The sequence below is a fragment of the Trichosurus vulpecula genome, chromosome 1 (genome assembly GCF_011100635.1).
Source record: "Trichosurus vulpecula isolate mTriVul1 chromosome 1, mTriVul1.pri, whole genome shotgun sequence".
Classification (NCBI taxonomy): domain Eukaryota; kingdom Metazoa; phylum Chordata; class Mammalia; order Diprotodontia; family Phalangeridae; genus Trichosurus; species Trichosurus vulpecula.
Window position 1 is genome coordinate 495,568,859 of NC_050573.1, and position 16,253 is coordinate 495,585,111.

The following is a 16,253-nucleotide window of genomic DNA, read 5'->3' on the forward strand; positions in this document are numbered from 1 at the left end:
ATCATTCTAACAACAGGGTTTTGAAATTTATTGGTCTAACTCTGATATTTAAGTTTGAAGTTCTGCAGGTAACCAAAGAGTCTCAGTACGATGCAGAAGGTCATTTCTGTTCTATTCTATTCAAATTTGTAATTTTTAGGAAAATATCTAAAAGATTCCAGTATAATGACAACCCTATTAATTATTTTAAAGTATAATTGTGCTTTTTATTTTTATTCAAAAATTTCTAGGTATAGCCCCACCCCAACCTAGTTTTGACCATATCTTGCAAGAAATTAAGGTAAATAAGAACAAGCAATTCAGAGAATATATCATACTATCAGTATGTGCAACATTATATCCCAATAGTCACCCCACTTCTCTGCCAAGAGGAAGCAAGTATGTTTCATTATCTGTTTTCTCAGACCAAGATTAATCAATATAATGACTAAGGGTTTTAGTTACTTTTAGAGCTTTTGTTATTTTACATTATTATAGTCACTGTAACATTGTTATACTGGTTCTGCTTCCTTCACTCTCTAAGTTCATACAAGTCTTCTCGTGTTTCCTTGAATTCCTCATATTCACTACTCTTTTGGCTCAGGTCAACAAATACTCACTAAGCATTTACTATGAGTGAGGCTGTGCTGGGTTGAAGGTACAAAACCCAAACATATCCTGCCCTCAAGGAGCTTACATTTTAACCCCTTAATGAGGTCTGTGAACCTCATTGATATATTTTGTTTTTCTATTTAAAATTTTTTACCTTTTGTTTTTACATCATTTAATCTTTTATTTAAAAAAAATGAAACACTTCATGAATTTGCTTATCACTCTTGTGCAGGGATTGTGCTAGTCTTCTTTGTATGGAGAATTTTAGTCCATGTGGGCTGAAGTCAATGACCACTAGTAATTCTCTTTATTCTATGTTCATGCACCTATGTGAACCCATTTTAGACCAGGATTGTCCTGTCATTCACACACATGGAGAGAGATGAAGAGAGAGAGAGAGAGGGAGAGAGATGGAGAGAGAGAGAGAGAGAGAGAGAGAGAGAGATCATTCTCAGAAGTATGGTTTTCAACCATGAAACACAACTCTACGTATGTGTTTTTGCAGGTATATAGAGTTCATGATACTTTAGTACTCCCAACAACTAAGAGATAGCTAGGCAGCATAGGAGATTGAAATCAGAAAGACCTGACGGTAAATTCTGCCTCAGATACTAATTGTGTGACCCTGGGCAATTCATGTAGCCTTTTTTTCAGCCTCAATTTCCTCATCTGTAAAATGGGAATAATAAAAGCATCTACTTTAGAGGGTTATTGTGGACTTAAATCAGATAATTAATAAATAATAAATATATAAATAAAGCAGACATTAAAGTGTTAGCATTATAAATGTTAGCTATTATTACCTTGTATGTACTGAATGTCATAGCAGATTATCCTCGTGAATTGCTGAGGTCCTTGAAAATTAATCTTTTGGTGGTGTGCCTCTGCAAACTTAGCTAGGCTGGTCTTCAGATGAGAGTGATACAATCTATTCTTAAACCTTTACTTAGAGCCTTTCTAGGTTAGTATGCCTAAAAGTGCTTATGTTATGTTGACTTGGCCAATAGTCTACTCACTCCATGGCTGGATGAATATCGTACTAGGATTTAAGAAGAAGAATCAATAAAATCATACGTAGTGCACATAGGCTTTGAGATCATTCTCTCAACTCCAATTCCACAGGAGGGTCAGATCCATAGAGCCAACTATTATGTTTCCTACTCAGAGTTTTAGGGGTAACCCTTAGGGGGTAGGAATATCTTTCTAATACTCATAAACCTCCTTATTGGGTGTTTCCCAATATCCTCCAACCAGTAGAGATTAACTTTCCTGCAATATCTTCTCTCTAGTGATGACTCATCCAGTATCAATTAAACCATTGATATCTCCTCAATACTACTGATAATTAATGTAAATTATCTTTTTGAAAAGGATATTTGCTGAGAAGATAGGGCAAGAAATGAATTATAGACACCTCTGAAACTGGGAGCAAAACATCCTCTACCATATCAGTCCCTGGGGAAATTGAGTTCAACAAACATCTTTTTCCCCACCCCCAGCAAGTTCACATCTGAGTGTGGCATAGCTGAAGAATGAGTCACTCTCTTGCTTAAAAGATATGGTATTGGGACTATTGAAATGATTCCCTGTTGAGATGAGTAAAGTAGGTCACTCCTTAGGACTGGCTGGCTCATCCCTGGGCTCAACTGTTGTTTCTACTAGTAGGCTGTGCCGTGGATTCCCATTTCTGTGCCATTAGTGATTCTTCCTTCTTTTCAAAATCCACAACATGGTGAAATTATCCATTCCATCTCTGGGAACTCATTCTTCTTAGATCAGAGAAGAATAAACACACCAGAGACAGAAGAACAGTAACTCCAGGTGTTTATGACCACAAGGCAGCCCAGATAGAGAAAGGTAAGGCATCTGGAAGCAGTACTTTTTACCTCTTTCCCCAGAGTGAAAAATACTTATAAATCTACTATACCATGTAGCAGCTTGATCTGTAGTAATATAACTCAGATGAAAGCAAAGCATGTTAAGTATAAATCAAATAATTTCAGAGCTGAAAAAGATTTTAACAATCATCTAAAATCACAAATTATGTATTTGAAACTTAAAGCATTTATGACTTGCATAAGTCATAGTATTAATAAGCATTTCTATATCCACTACAGGTTTGTAAAGCTCTTTACATAAATTTTGTTTGATTCTCACAACCCAGTGAGGCAGCTACTGATGATGAATATAGATGATAAAATCAAGGATCAAAGAGCTTATGATTTGTCCAAGATCACACAACAAGTTAATAACAGAGAGATTCAGGTTTCTTGAGTACTTTTACCTCTATATTATGTTTCCTAAGGATAAATGTCAAGAATTATATTTAGGGTCAAAAAATCAATTACAAGAATACAGACCAGCAGAGATCTTGTTTGACAATAGTTCATGTAAGAAATATATGGAGGTTTGAATAAACAGACAGCTGAATATGAGCCAACAATATGACATGGTTGCCATGTTATATTTGACTACATTAAAGGAATCACAGGGTCCATACCATGAGAGATAATAGTCATTGTTGTTTAGACTGGTTCTGGAGTCACAGTCATTTGACAAGTATTTATTAGAATGTGTCAGGTAAGCATCTAGGAGGCACAGTGTTAGGCCTAGGGTCAGGAGGATCTGAGTTCAAATCTGGCCTCAGACATTTACTAGCTGTGTGACCTTGGGTAAGTCGCTTAACCCTTTTTGCCTCAGTTTCCTCTTCTGTAGAATGACTTGGAGAAGGAATTGGCAAACCACTTCAGTATCTTTTTAAGAAAACCCCAAATGGGGTCACAAAGAGTTGGACACAACTGAAATTCCTGAACAACAAAAATGTACCAGGTACTGTGTTATGCAATAGAGATATGAAGAAATGGTATTCGGTTGTGTTCTGTTCTGAGCACCACACTTTTGTTATTGACAAGCAAGAATGTATCTAGTGCCAGGTAAATAGGATAATGGGGCCCTAAAAGCATGTCACATGAAGAATAGTTGAAGTGGGATGTGTAGCCTAAATAAGAACAAAATTTAGGGGAGAAATGAGAGCTATTTTCCAATATTTGAAGACATGCTATCATATGGATGAAAGATTGCAGTTTTTCAGTATAGCTCCAGAGGGCACAAGATCTATAGATAGAAATTACAGTGTACAAGAGTTGGTTCAATATAAGGAAGAATTTTCTCACAATTCAAGCTATCCAGAAGTGGAACGGACTACTTTGTAAAGGAATTAATTACCCATTGCTGTATATTCCAGCAGAAATTCATAGCTACTTCTAAGGATATTATGGAAGGGATTCTTTGTAAGGATGGCAGAGATAGTAGGATTTAGAACTGGAAAGTTCTCCTCACCCCCTCATTTCACAAATGAAGAAAGTGGGACCCAAGAATTTAAATGATTTGCCTAATGTGATGAAGCAGATACTTGAACTCAGATGATATTCAATATATAGTATTTTTCTTAGGAAGGAGATTGGAATAGATGAATTCTATAGATTCTTTCAACTCCAAGTTCTAAACCCTAGATCTAAGCTCTGATAAGGTCTGTCTCCCAAGGCTAGAAGGCTTAGTATCATTTTTGACTCTTCCCTCTAACTTTATACCTTTTATCTAATCTGACATCAATTCCTATTGTTTATTCCTTCACAATACAGCTTGGATTCACCATTTCTTCACATACCCACTACTTCTTCCTATTTTAGGTTTGCATCACCTCACAGATGGATTACTGAGCTGTTTCCAAGCTTGTATGTGGTTAGAGTATGAATTTACATTGGTTCATGTTAGATTTAAAGTAGAAAGTAGAGACAAGCACTGGGAAACATGATTACATAGGAAGAACATGCAATGACTCTTTACTCGTCTAGGCAATGACAGAGCACAAGGGTGACAGGAAATTAATTCCTTCAATCTGTGCACAGGGAAAGAGCACCATGATTTTTGTTGCTAGCATTAAATAGGACAAAAGTTGTCAATTGAATCAGCTTTGCTTTATCCCTTTGCAGTCTCGCTCCTGAGTAAATCTGAATGGCAACCAGGGGAATTATGGGAGTTAAGATAAATATCCTCACCTTAGTTTAAACTCAACTCTTTGTATTTTGCTATATGACTTCATAGCATGATTTGAAAAGGAACCAAATTAAAGGCCAGTGATATTTTCAGGGCTTAAAAGGGATTTTGGACCATAAATCAGGTAAGAGTCTATTCTGTGGAAGCCCAAGAAGCAAAGAAAGAAGAGCAATTCAAAAGACATACCTGAAAATATCTACGGGATATTTTAATTTTGCCTCTGAATTTCTAAAATTTATCAAAATACCTTGAACAAAGTAGATGCTTAATAAATGTTCCTCTGATAGGATGGATTGGATAGGAATTACCAAATGGATTGGAGTTTCCATATCGGGAGCTCCCCATTCTGATGAATGCACAGGTCCAGACACCACTCACCACAACCCCACCCCCAATAATAACAAGTGACATAATCTTTTAAGTTTAGTAAAGTGCTTTCCATGCATTACCTCATTTTAAAAAGCTTAGAGTCAAGAGAATTTGTTCAAATCTGGCTCTGACATTTATAAGCCATGTGACTTCGAGTTAATCAGTGAGGTTTTCCAAGCCTCAGTTTCCTCATATGTAAAAGAGGGATTAAAATACTTATAATTCCTATCTCACAGAGTTATTTTGAAGACAGTGCTTTGTAAACTATAAAGCACTACAGAAATGCCGATTATCATTATTATGGAGATTAATGAAGCACTGCTTTATATTGCTGGTTCCTGGGGGGAAAATTCCATGGGGCAATATGCTGATTTCCCTATTTCTGACACCCACAGAATAGCAGGGAGGAGGTTTCATTGGCTGCACTATAAAGACCAGACTATTTAACATAAATCGGAAACTGAAATTTTTTTTGGTTCATTCTGAGAATTCTCCAGGGAAATTATAGATTATAGACCAGCGAAAGATTTCACCCATATGGGATAGATTTATTTTGCACGTTATCCATATGGTGATTATCACTCAAGCCTGGTCATTACCAACCCTAGGAGGGCAACAACGTGAAAGATAGTTAGGAAAATGGATAGTTCAAGGTTGATGAGTGGAAAACACACCCAATGGGAAACTTTTTTTTTAATTTACAAATTTACTCTGCTTAATCCACAAATTTTATATAGCATTATTTAAGAAAGAGACCACCCCTCCACAAAAAACAAAATAGAACAGTTTTTGTTTTTGTACAGTTTGGTATGTATGTATGTATTTTGACCATAAGGTAGGACCCCACCTGACACAGTAAGCAAGCCAGGGTTGGGTGAAGTAGCCAATTTTAGGGCAGCTTTTATAGCTCCTTCCTCATGCCAGGAGGTGAGCAGTATGGTCTTTAAAAAAGGCTGCCCAGACACCCAGGGGTCTGCTGAATCTTACTGCTGCTTCAGTCCAGTGGGAAGATGTCCCTATGGCCTGGACCACGTGTGTGCAGGGTTGTGACTACAGCTCTCAATGTATCTGCACCTGCTGCTTTGTCACTTGCCTGTCACCACAGGCCTTTGAGGTAGGTAAAAATGGTAAAATTGTATGGGTGTTTTCTTTCGACTCATGCATAAATTGGATTTAAGTGAGCCAAGTTATGGGCCTCACTCTCTCTTCCAGAATCATTGAAGTCCAGTGGCAAGACAAAAGTCAAGATGACTAGTGTTGGCTTGGGTTGCAATGGATGACCTTGACATCCTCAATGTCTGACCAAATTCTAAGAGCTCCATAGCACCTGCTATGGTTTGAAATCCCCTTGGTTATCCTCAACCTGGTTTAGCCTGTCTGCCTAAATGATTTACCCAAGGTGAGGCTGCTGCCCATACTGCAGCTTCTTGGAGCCACAGGTGAGAGTTGGGTGAATAAGATGGACACCAAGAAAAGAAAGCAGCCCTAAAAGGCTCACACCAGAGGTACTAGTCTTCCATGAACATCATTGTACCCCACCATGTGTAGGTATGTTAATATGTATTACTAATAATATACCTAACATTTATATGGCAGGTAGGCATTGCAATGTATAGAGTGCCTGGCCTAAAGTTAGGAAGACCTGACTGCAAATCTAGCCTCAGATACTAGCTATGTGACCCTGGGCAAGTCACTTAACCCTGTTTGCCTCAGTTTCCTCACCTGTAAAATGAGTTGAGAAGGAAATGGAAAACCACTCCAGTATCTTTGCCAAGAAAACCCCAAGTGGGGTCATAAAGAGTAAGATAGGACTGAACAGTAACAACAGCATTTATGCAGTGCTTTGATAGGGGCAGCTCTAGGCCTGGAGACAGAAAGACTCATCTTCCTAAGTTCAAATCTGGTCTCAGGTACTTCCTAGCTCTGAGACCCTGGGCAAGTCAAAGAAGACAAACCCTGTTTGTCTCAGTTTCCTCATCTGTAAAATAAACTGGAGAAGGAAATGGGAAACCACTCTAGTATCCTTGCCAAGAAAACTCCAAATGGGGTCACGAAGAGTCAGACACTACTGAAACTGAAATAACTTAAAGTCTACAAAATGATTTGAAAATATCATGTCATTTAACAACCCTGGGAGATAGGTGATGTTATTATCCTCATTTTACAAATGAAGAAACTGAGGCACCTAATATTAAGTGACTTGCCCAACTCTTACCAAGTTGGCAAGTGCCTGAGATCATCTCTGAGCCTGGGGCTTCCTGGCTCCAGGCTCAGCACTCTAGATCCTGGCCTACTTAGCTGCACAAAATCTATGAAAGGTAATTGTTGCAGTTTGGATCCTAGAAGCTGGAGAGCAGGATCATAAAAGGCCTTGCCGCCACAGTATTTTGTTCCAATGCTGCAGATGGGGAAGATGAGGCTTTGAGGGGTCAGATGATTTGTCTTAGGACTTGAGTCCGGGTGAGCTTAACCCAAGGCCAATTTTCCTTTCCATGGTAACAAGGGGCCTTTCACTCCGCTCATTCCGTGCTCTTTGGTAGACCTAGTTAGTCCCTTGGTTTGCGATGTGTGAGCTGGAACACAAAAGCACGGAGTTAGTGGCCACGAATTATCCAGAGTACTATTTCCTTCCCAAATCTAATTTTTTGGGGGTGTGGGAAGCACCTGAGAGCTAGGGAGTAGATATGTGATTTCATTGTAATAGGAAACACTCAATGAGGAAACTCCCTTTTACCAATGAAGATTAGACCCTGCTTTTCACCTTACAATCTTAGAGAATTGCTGCAGGTGGGGAGAGGCATGGAGAGGGTAAGTAACTTGACTTGGGTTACACAGTTAAAATATATCAGAGACAGCATTAGGGCCCAGTTCTTTCTGACTTTGAGGCCAGCTCCCTTTCTATTAGTGGTTGTTGTTCAGTCGCTTCAGACTCTTCTTGACCCCGCATGGGGTTTTCCTGGCAAAGATACTAGAGTGGTTTGCCATTTCCTTCTCCTGCTCATTTTACAGGTGAAGAAACTGAGACAAACAGGGTTAAGTGACTTGCCCAGGGTCACACAGCTAGTGAGTATCTGAGGCCACATTTGAACTCAGGTCTTCCTGACTACAGACCCGGTGCTCTATCCACTGAACCATCTAGCTGTGTCCAAAATTTTAAGCCTACAGCACCCAGTATTCCCAGATGCTCTCCTATCCAACTACTACCCAGGCTCAACCTTGCTTAGCTTCAGAGATCAGATGACATCAGGCATGTTGAGGGTGATATGGCCATAGACCTATCTACTATACTGTACTAAATGTTACTACTATATTACTACAATACTACATCTCTCTCAAACTACATATTAACAGACAAAATCTTCAAACCAGAAATGAAATGATTAAGCTTGAAAAAATGCAAGGCCTCTGCAGTTGTCAGCCATAAATCAGTCACTGGTCACAGGATCTCTGACAAATAGGCTGTGGTATTGCAATGATTGAGGTTGAAATAACCTCAGAGGGGGAATTTTAAAAGCCCCAATCACTTCATTTTCCCTGACTGTTATTAGATGCCCTTATTTAAAAGAAAAGACTTATTGTTTCAATCCCTCTCCCCAACTTGTTTTGTAATCGTTCCCTATGCATTGCTTATTTGAGGCTTTTTTCTCAATTAGCTTTCTCTCATTTCTCTTCCAAATTTTTTTGTTGGAGTTTGTAAAGCCCCGTGGTTCCTCTTTCCCTCCTTTCTTGCTCTTTCCCATCCATTTTCCCAAGAGATTGCTCCCACCCGTACTAGAAATGGATTTTCCAGTTGTCAGCCATCTGTTTTGATGCCAAAGTTAATATGAGCAGCACGGTGAACTCTTCAGTGTTTGAGAGGCTCTGTCTGCATATTCTGGGGGCCAGTTTCTTATCCTTTAATTTGTAAGCAAGAAAACCAGAGTTCAAATCCTGCCTCAGACACATAGCAGCTATACGCTCTTCTATAAATACCATAACTTTTCTAATCAAATGGTTTCCTCAGCTGTAAAGTTGGAACAATAATAGAACTTATTTACATATGACTGTTGTGAGGTTGAAATGAGATGATATATGTAAAGTGTTTTTCAAGTCTTAATATAAATGACATCCGTTGTTATTATTGTGATTGTCATTTCTCTCATCTTTTTCTTTTTTCTATTAATTAATTTATTTTCAGTTTTCAACATTCACAAGATTTTGAGTTCCAAATTTTCTCCCCACCTTTCCGCTCCCCCATTCCAAGATGGTGTGCCTTCTGATGACCCCTTCTCCCAATCGGCTCTCCCTTCTATCACCCCCTTCCCCTCTATTTTCTTGTAGGACAAGATAGATGATGAATGAACTTCAGAAAGAAAAGCTCCTGGGCCAAATCACTATCTTGCTGTTCCCCTTTTATAATGGATATTCCTCAAACTGTTGTACAGAAGAATTAAGTAACTGTTTTTTGAAATTGTATAAAAGTATTGGGGGGTAAACTTATCTTCTGTAGCTTCCTTGAAATCATCTTCAAAACACTTTCAGGAGCAAATGTGATGCTATATTTCATCCTGCTCTCATGTGATTGTAATTTCTTCTGCTAGTATTCAGGGCAGGTCTAATGCCAGCACCCTGTTAGCTTGGATTTGACGTTGGGCACGTATAAAACATTGAACAATTAACAAAAAGAAGTTCACTTGGCCCCAACATGTCAAGGACCTGCAAAAAGGCTACAGGTACTTGGTTTCACTGGAGGTAGCCTCTTTGTCTCCATATCCTGCAGGGTATGATGATTCTCAGAGTATATTAGATACCTACTAAGTCTTGGACACCTGACTGTATATGGGTGATGCTTTTATGCCCTTAGGTAACTAGGAAGATGTGTCAGGGGAGGAAGGGGCCAATCAAGTCCAGGGACAGTTTTGACTTTTAGGAGAAACTAATCCCTATTTCTACGAAGCAGAAATTCCATCCTATCACAGATTTATTTTTTTTTTTCTGAATTTGGATTTTTTTTCTTTTTCTAGCTTTGAAAATACAGTATATTTTGTCTCTAGTTATTCTTGTTTAAACTCCTTTGTTGTTGAGTTCAGTCGTGTCTGACTTTTGTTACCCCATTTGGGATTTTCCTGGCAAAGATAATTGAGTAGTTTGCCATTTCCTTCTCTAGCTCATTTTCCATATGAGGAAATGGAGGCAAACAGGGTTAAGTGACTTGCCCAGGGTCACACAGCTAGTAAGTGTCTGAGGTAGGATTTGAACTCAGGAAGATAAGTCCTCCTGACTCCAAGCCCAGTACTCTGTTCACTGTGCTTTAAGGCAATCTTATATCCACAGTTAAGTAGTCAAAAAACCCCTCCCTCTGCTCCAACTTATTTTGTTTGCTACTTTTATTTCATTTTCTGCACCTTTTTAGGAAAAGGATTCCTTTCCTTCATGCTCTTTGCTATTTTTTCCCCTTTTATGTTTATTCTAGACTTTTAAAACCAAAATTAATGGTCTTTATCCTTATTTATTCCTTGTTTAGTCTATATTCCTCATTCCTCATGGAATTATAGCTTCTAAGGTACCTATTATTTTGACTTTCCACTTCTAAATAGTTTCTATTGTTGCCTTGTAGACCTTGACCCCTGGCCCCTTTTTATTCTGTTTTATCTCACAGTTCCTGAAGGAGATAGAGAGGAGAGAAATATTGCCTGACAGGGTAGAAATTTTCCTGTGTCCCTGATTTTGCACTTCATCCATCACTAGCCCTTGTAGTGTATTTAAAAAGACTCTAATAATCCTCTCTTGTTTTGGTTTATTTATTTATTTTTGGTAATCTTGTTAGTGGCCCCCTATTTCTTCTGAATCTCCCTGCTATTTTTTTGCCTGATTAAAATATGTTATTGCGTATGAATTACACAAGTTTTCTGTAAAACAGAAGTTATACATAGCAGTATTTCACAAACAAATCTGATGGTTTCAGATATTTAGGGATAAATCTAAACCATTCTTGCCACTCCCACTCTCTTTGGAAAAAAAGGCAAAAAATCAATGGTGGCCCAATGTGGGAAGCATTTTAAGATCCATGAGGAATTATCAATAGAAGAAATTCAGGTAACTCTTACCCACACATTGTCATCAATGATGCCTTTGCTCAGGTTTTGTCTTCTTAGTGCTTTTTACCTTCTTCCTCATCTCCTTTCAATGGGAAGTCATCTCACTGCGCAGCACTGGGGCAGCCCCGGGGAGGCCTGTGGCCTCAGCATACACATGGCACAGAACCAGACCTAGTCAGTGTTGTGAGCTAATGCCCGTCTCTCCTTCATCTCTGCTGCTACCACCACTTTTCAAAACAAACGCTCCCTGGGGACCTAACAGGTTTCTAGATGGTGAGAGAAGTGTTCTATCATTGGTGGTGGGCCACAGAGAAAATACAAAGTGTCCTTGGAGATGTGCTTGTCGTGATCCTTGTCAGGGATCCTTCCCTCAGTAACATATGGTAGAAGCTCTTCACTGATTTCTGTAGTCTGTTGTGTAACATAGAAACTACACGCGATTTTCACAGGAAATGCATTTGTTAAATTGAGAATGGTTTTCTTAAACCACAACTTGCCAGCATTTTTTGCACTGCACAACAGTCTGACTCTTCCCATCTCATAACCAGTTCCTTTGTTCTCCCAATGTCTGTAAAGATCAGCTATGTGTAGCAAGATGGAATTGAGAGGGTTGATCCCTACTTCACCAGCTACGAGCACCAGGTTCACAGGAGAATCTGAAGGCTGAGGGTCAAAGAAGAACTCTCCACCAACTTGAAGGGCCACTTCAGAGACAAGAGTACACTTCGTATGGACCTAGAGAGACGGAGGATGGCTGGTATATTTCACTGCTAATTCCAAAACACTTTCTTGTTTTAACAGGCTTGGGCTTGAACAAATCAAGAATCCACCAGCCATGGGAACACCAGGAATAAAGAAATCAACCCATTGGTTGGCTTTGAAAGTAAAATCTTTATTGGTGACCAGCAAACCAAGCCTTCAGACAGTTTCTGATTCATCGGTCAGCCCACACACTTTAGCAGAAGACACAATCATTTGTGATGCTTGTCAAGCCATCCAGATTCAGGTTAGATTTGAATCTGAGCCCTCCCTTTTCCTATTAAAAAAAAAGCAAGCAACAACAAAAAACCAATCTTATACCAAATATATTTAGTCAAATACAACAAATCCACCTATTGGCCATGTCCAAAAATGTATGTTTTATGCTTCATCTGGAGTCTGTCTTCTGTCAGTAGGTGGCTAGCATACTTCAGCATTGCTTCTGGAATCATCATGGGTATTAACCAGTTCTGTTTTTCAAAGCTGATTCTAATTTCACTGTTGTTATTGCATACATTGTTTACTGATCACTTCCCTTTGCATTAGCTCGTACGTATCCTGCCAAGTTTCTCTAAAACTGCCCCTTTCATTTCTTAAAATACAATAATATTCTATTACATCCACATGCCATTCCCCAATTGATAGGTACTCTCTTAGTTTTTAGTTCTTTGTCATAACAAAGAGAGCTGCTAGAAATAATTTTTGTATGAAAGGGTTGTTTTCCTCCTTTTACTTCTTTGCGAGTATTGGATAGGCCAAGTAACTAGTGATATTAATGGATTAAAATTTATGTACAGTTTAGGGACTTTTTGGACATAGTTTCAAAGAGCTTTACTGAAAGGCTGGATCAATTCATAGATCAGTTCATAGACAGTACGTTAGTGTGCCTATTTTCTTGCAATAATTCTTTTTTTTTTTTGGCAGGGGGAGGACAGGGCAATTGGGATTAAGTGACTTGCCCAAGGTCACACAGCTAATAAGTGTGTCAAGTGTCTGAGGCCAGATTTGAACTCAGGTCCTCTTGACTCCAGGGCCGGTGCTCTACTCACCGTGCCACCTAGCTGCCCCTATACGTCTAACAATTATCATTTTCCTTTGTTGTTGTTGTCTTTGCGTATCTAATGAATATGAAACCTCAAAGCTATTTTAATGTGCTTTTCTCTAGTTATTAGTGATATGGAACATTGTTTAATTAGTTTTTGATACCTTGGATTTCTTCTTCTAAGAACTGCATATTCATATTCTTTGACTATTTATCAATTAGAAAATGAATCTAGTTCTTATAAATTCGAATCCTTTTAATATGTGGAATGTGAAACCTTTATTAGTGTAACTTGCTACAAATCATATTCCAAGTTGATTATCTCCTTTCTAATTTTAACTTAATCATTTTGTTTGTGAAAAATGTTTCAATTTTCTATTATTAAAAATGTAATTTTTTTCTCTTGTGATCCTCTCTGTTCCTCTCTTGCTCAAGAACTTTGCCCCTATCCAAATTTTATTTATGATGTGACCTTCTATGTCATGTATCCTTTTGGAGATAATCTTGAGATAAAATGTAAAATGTTGGTCTAAACCTAATTTCTGCCAGACTGCTTTCCAGTTTTCCCTGAAGTTTTTGGCAGATAGTTCGATCAATATCCCAGTAACTGAAATATTTAAGTTCACAAAACAAGACAAAAACAATCTAACTTTGGTTTGCTTCTGTATGTTGCTTACCCAACCTGCTCTACTGACCAACTGCTCTGTGTTTCGATTAGTATTAAATGTTTTTATACTAACTTGCTTTCTAGTATAATTTGAGGTACTTTTATGCCACCTGCCTTATCACCTTCAAAAAATTATTTCCCTTGAGAGTCTTGACCTTTTGTTCCTCCAGATGAATTCCTTCATTTTATGTTCTGACTCTAAAGTAATCCTTTGATAGTCTGTGTAAGCTAATTTTAGGTAATATCATTATTATTATTATATTGGCTCATTTTACCTATGAACAATAATACATCTACAATTATTTAAATTTGTCTTTATTTCAGTAAAGAATGCTTCACAGTTGTATGCCTACAGTTCCTTGTGTATATGTGTGTTGCAACATAGACTCTCAAATATTTTATTCATTTTAGGAATTTTAGGAATTAGGAATTCAGTTATGCTGAATTCAATATCTCTCTTTTCCTATTGGGATTCTTTCATAATATACAGAAATGTTGATTATTATGTAGATTCAATTTATGTTATATATTATATTATTATTTTATGTTAAGAACTTATATACTATGCACATTTATTTTATGTCCTACAACTTTACTGAGGTTAATAATTGTTTCAATTAATATTTTTATATAATTCCTTGGGATTTTCTAGATAGACCATCTTCTTATCTCCAAAAAGTAAGAGGTTCATTTCTTCTTTGCTTATGATTATTTCTTCAATTTATTCTTCTTGTTTTATTGCTGTAGCTAGCACTTCGAAAATAATATAAAATAGTAATACTGATAATGTATATCCTTGCTTTTCACCAATCTAATTGAAAAGATCTTCTAGACTTTCTCCATTACATATAATGTTGGTTCTTTATTTTAGATAAACACTGCCTGCCATATGTAGTATGGTGTTGTTTTGTTTTGTTTTTAACAGAAACAGATGTTGCATTTTGTAAAGAAAAAATTGGCATCTATAAATTTTTTCATGTGGTTTTTATTATTTTCATTATTAACATGTTGTGTTATAGATTTCCTTACATTGAATCAATGTAAATCCTGATTCCTGGTATAAATCCAACCTGGTTATAGTGTATAGTCTTATAAATATGTTGTTGAATTCTTTTACTCATATTTTAATCTAATATTTTGCATCAATGTTCATTCAGAATTTTGGCCTATAGTGCTCTTTCTCTGTTTTGTCTCTTCCTGGTTTAGATACCAAGACCGTTTTTGAATCATAGAGTTTAGAAGCATGTATCCCTTCTTTTCATATTTCTGCAAATGCAATATTGTAACTGTTTCTTGGTATGCTTTATAAAATTCACTTCTAGATCCATCTAAGGTTCTCTGCCCTCCCCACCTATAAAAGTTAATTTATATCTCACTCTTCTTGTTTTGCAGAGATTGGGTTATTTAAATAACATATTCCTTATTCTGCTAATCCAGCATTTTGTTAACCTTTTGTACATTTCATCCATGTTACTAGTTTTGGTGGCATATAATTGGGCAAAATAGTTTCTTGTAGTTTCCGTCATTTTGTCTTCAATTTTTAAGAATTCTCCTTTTTCATTGTTGATACCAACAATTTGATTTTTCTCTTTCTTATTAAAATCAGATTAGCTAACTAGATGTTTGTTTTTTTAATTTTTATTTTTTTAAATTAAGATTTGCCAGTAAAGAATATTTCCATATACACAGCAGAATATGAAAGAAATTCTATATGGAACTATAAATCTCAATTTCAAAATGTTTATTTTTAAAATAATAATAATGTACTCTACATATTACTTTCTAAACTATCCACATCTGTGCTTCCTACTGAATTCTTTTTGCTCATTTTTTAAAAAATGGTACAATGACATGACCCTTTTTTCTTTTTGGTTACCACAGTTGTAGCCTCCTCTCCCCATTATCCAGTTAAAAAGCAAGAGAGAGGGGAAAAAGTTATTGCAAAAAAAATAAGCACGGTTAATGAAAATGTATCCTCCCAGAGTCCTTGTTTAAAAATATATGTCTCTGTATGTTTGCCTATCAATTCTGTCAGTAGGTGAGTAAAATACTTCGTCAGAGGGCCTCTGAAGACGAGTCATCATTGATGTGAGTTCTTAAGTCTTTCAAAGTTGCTTTATTTTTCCAATATTGCAGTTGTATGAATTTTCTCCTAGTTCTGCTCAATCCCTTCTGAATCAGTTCGTACTGCCCAGGGTTCTCTTAAATTATCTTTTCCATAATTATTTTTAATAGTACAACTATTTTCCATTACATTTTTAGACCGCAATTTCTTCAGCTACTCTTCAAATTTCTAAGAGGCAATCTTGGTCCCCACCCCCAACTTCTCTCCCCTTTAAATCCCTCCCTTCCTGATCAGAAAATTCATTTTGTTTGCAATTATCACCCCCACCACCACCCCCTCAATCCTTCCATTATAATATTCCCTCTTCATTCCCTTCTATTTGTTTCCTTTTGTGGTTGTTGGGTTTGATTTATTTCAAACCAAGGTTTTTGTGAATATGTAGCATGTGTGTCTGCGTCTGTGTTTTGGGGGGGGATATCTAATTAACTCAGAAACTTAAACATTTTCAGTACTTCTTGCCTTTGGGGGAGAAACTTCCTCTGTAGAGGGTGGAAATAGAAGGGAGGGAGGAAGAGAGAGAGAGAGAGAGAGAGAGAGAGAGAGAGAGAGAGAGAGAGAGAGAGAGAG

The 16,253-nt window shown here is 37.3% G+C and overlaps 1 non-coding gene and 2 pseudogenes across 1 annotated transcript; all 3 read right to left on the reverse strand.

The window, feature by feature from the left end:
* Window positions 1–778: 778 nt before the first annotated feature.
* On the reverse strand, window positions 779–886 carry LOC118835053. The gene has a single exon (XR_005009415.1). It is a non-coding gene; the product is annotated as a U6 spliceosomal RNA (small nuclear RNA).
* A 7,286-nt stretch (window positions 887–8,172) lies between these two features.
* Window positions 8,173–8,291, reverse strand: LOC118834993 (annotated as a pseudogene).
* Window positions 8,292–11,311: 3,020 nt separating this feature from the next.
* On the reverse strand, window positions 11,312–12,068 carry LOC118840549 (annotated as a pseudogene).
* Between the last annotated feature and the right edge of the window lie 4,185 nt (window positions 12,069–16,253).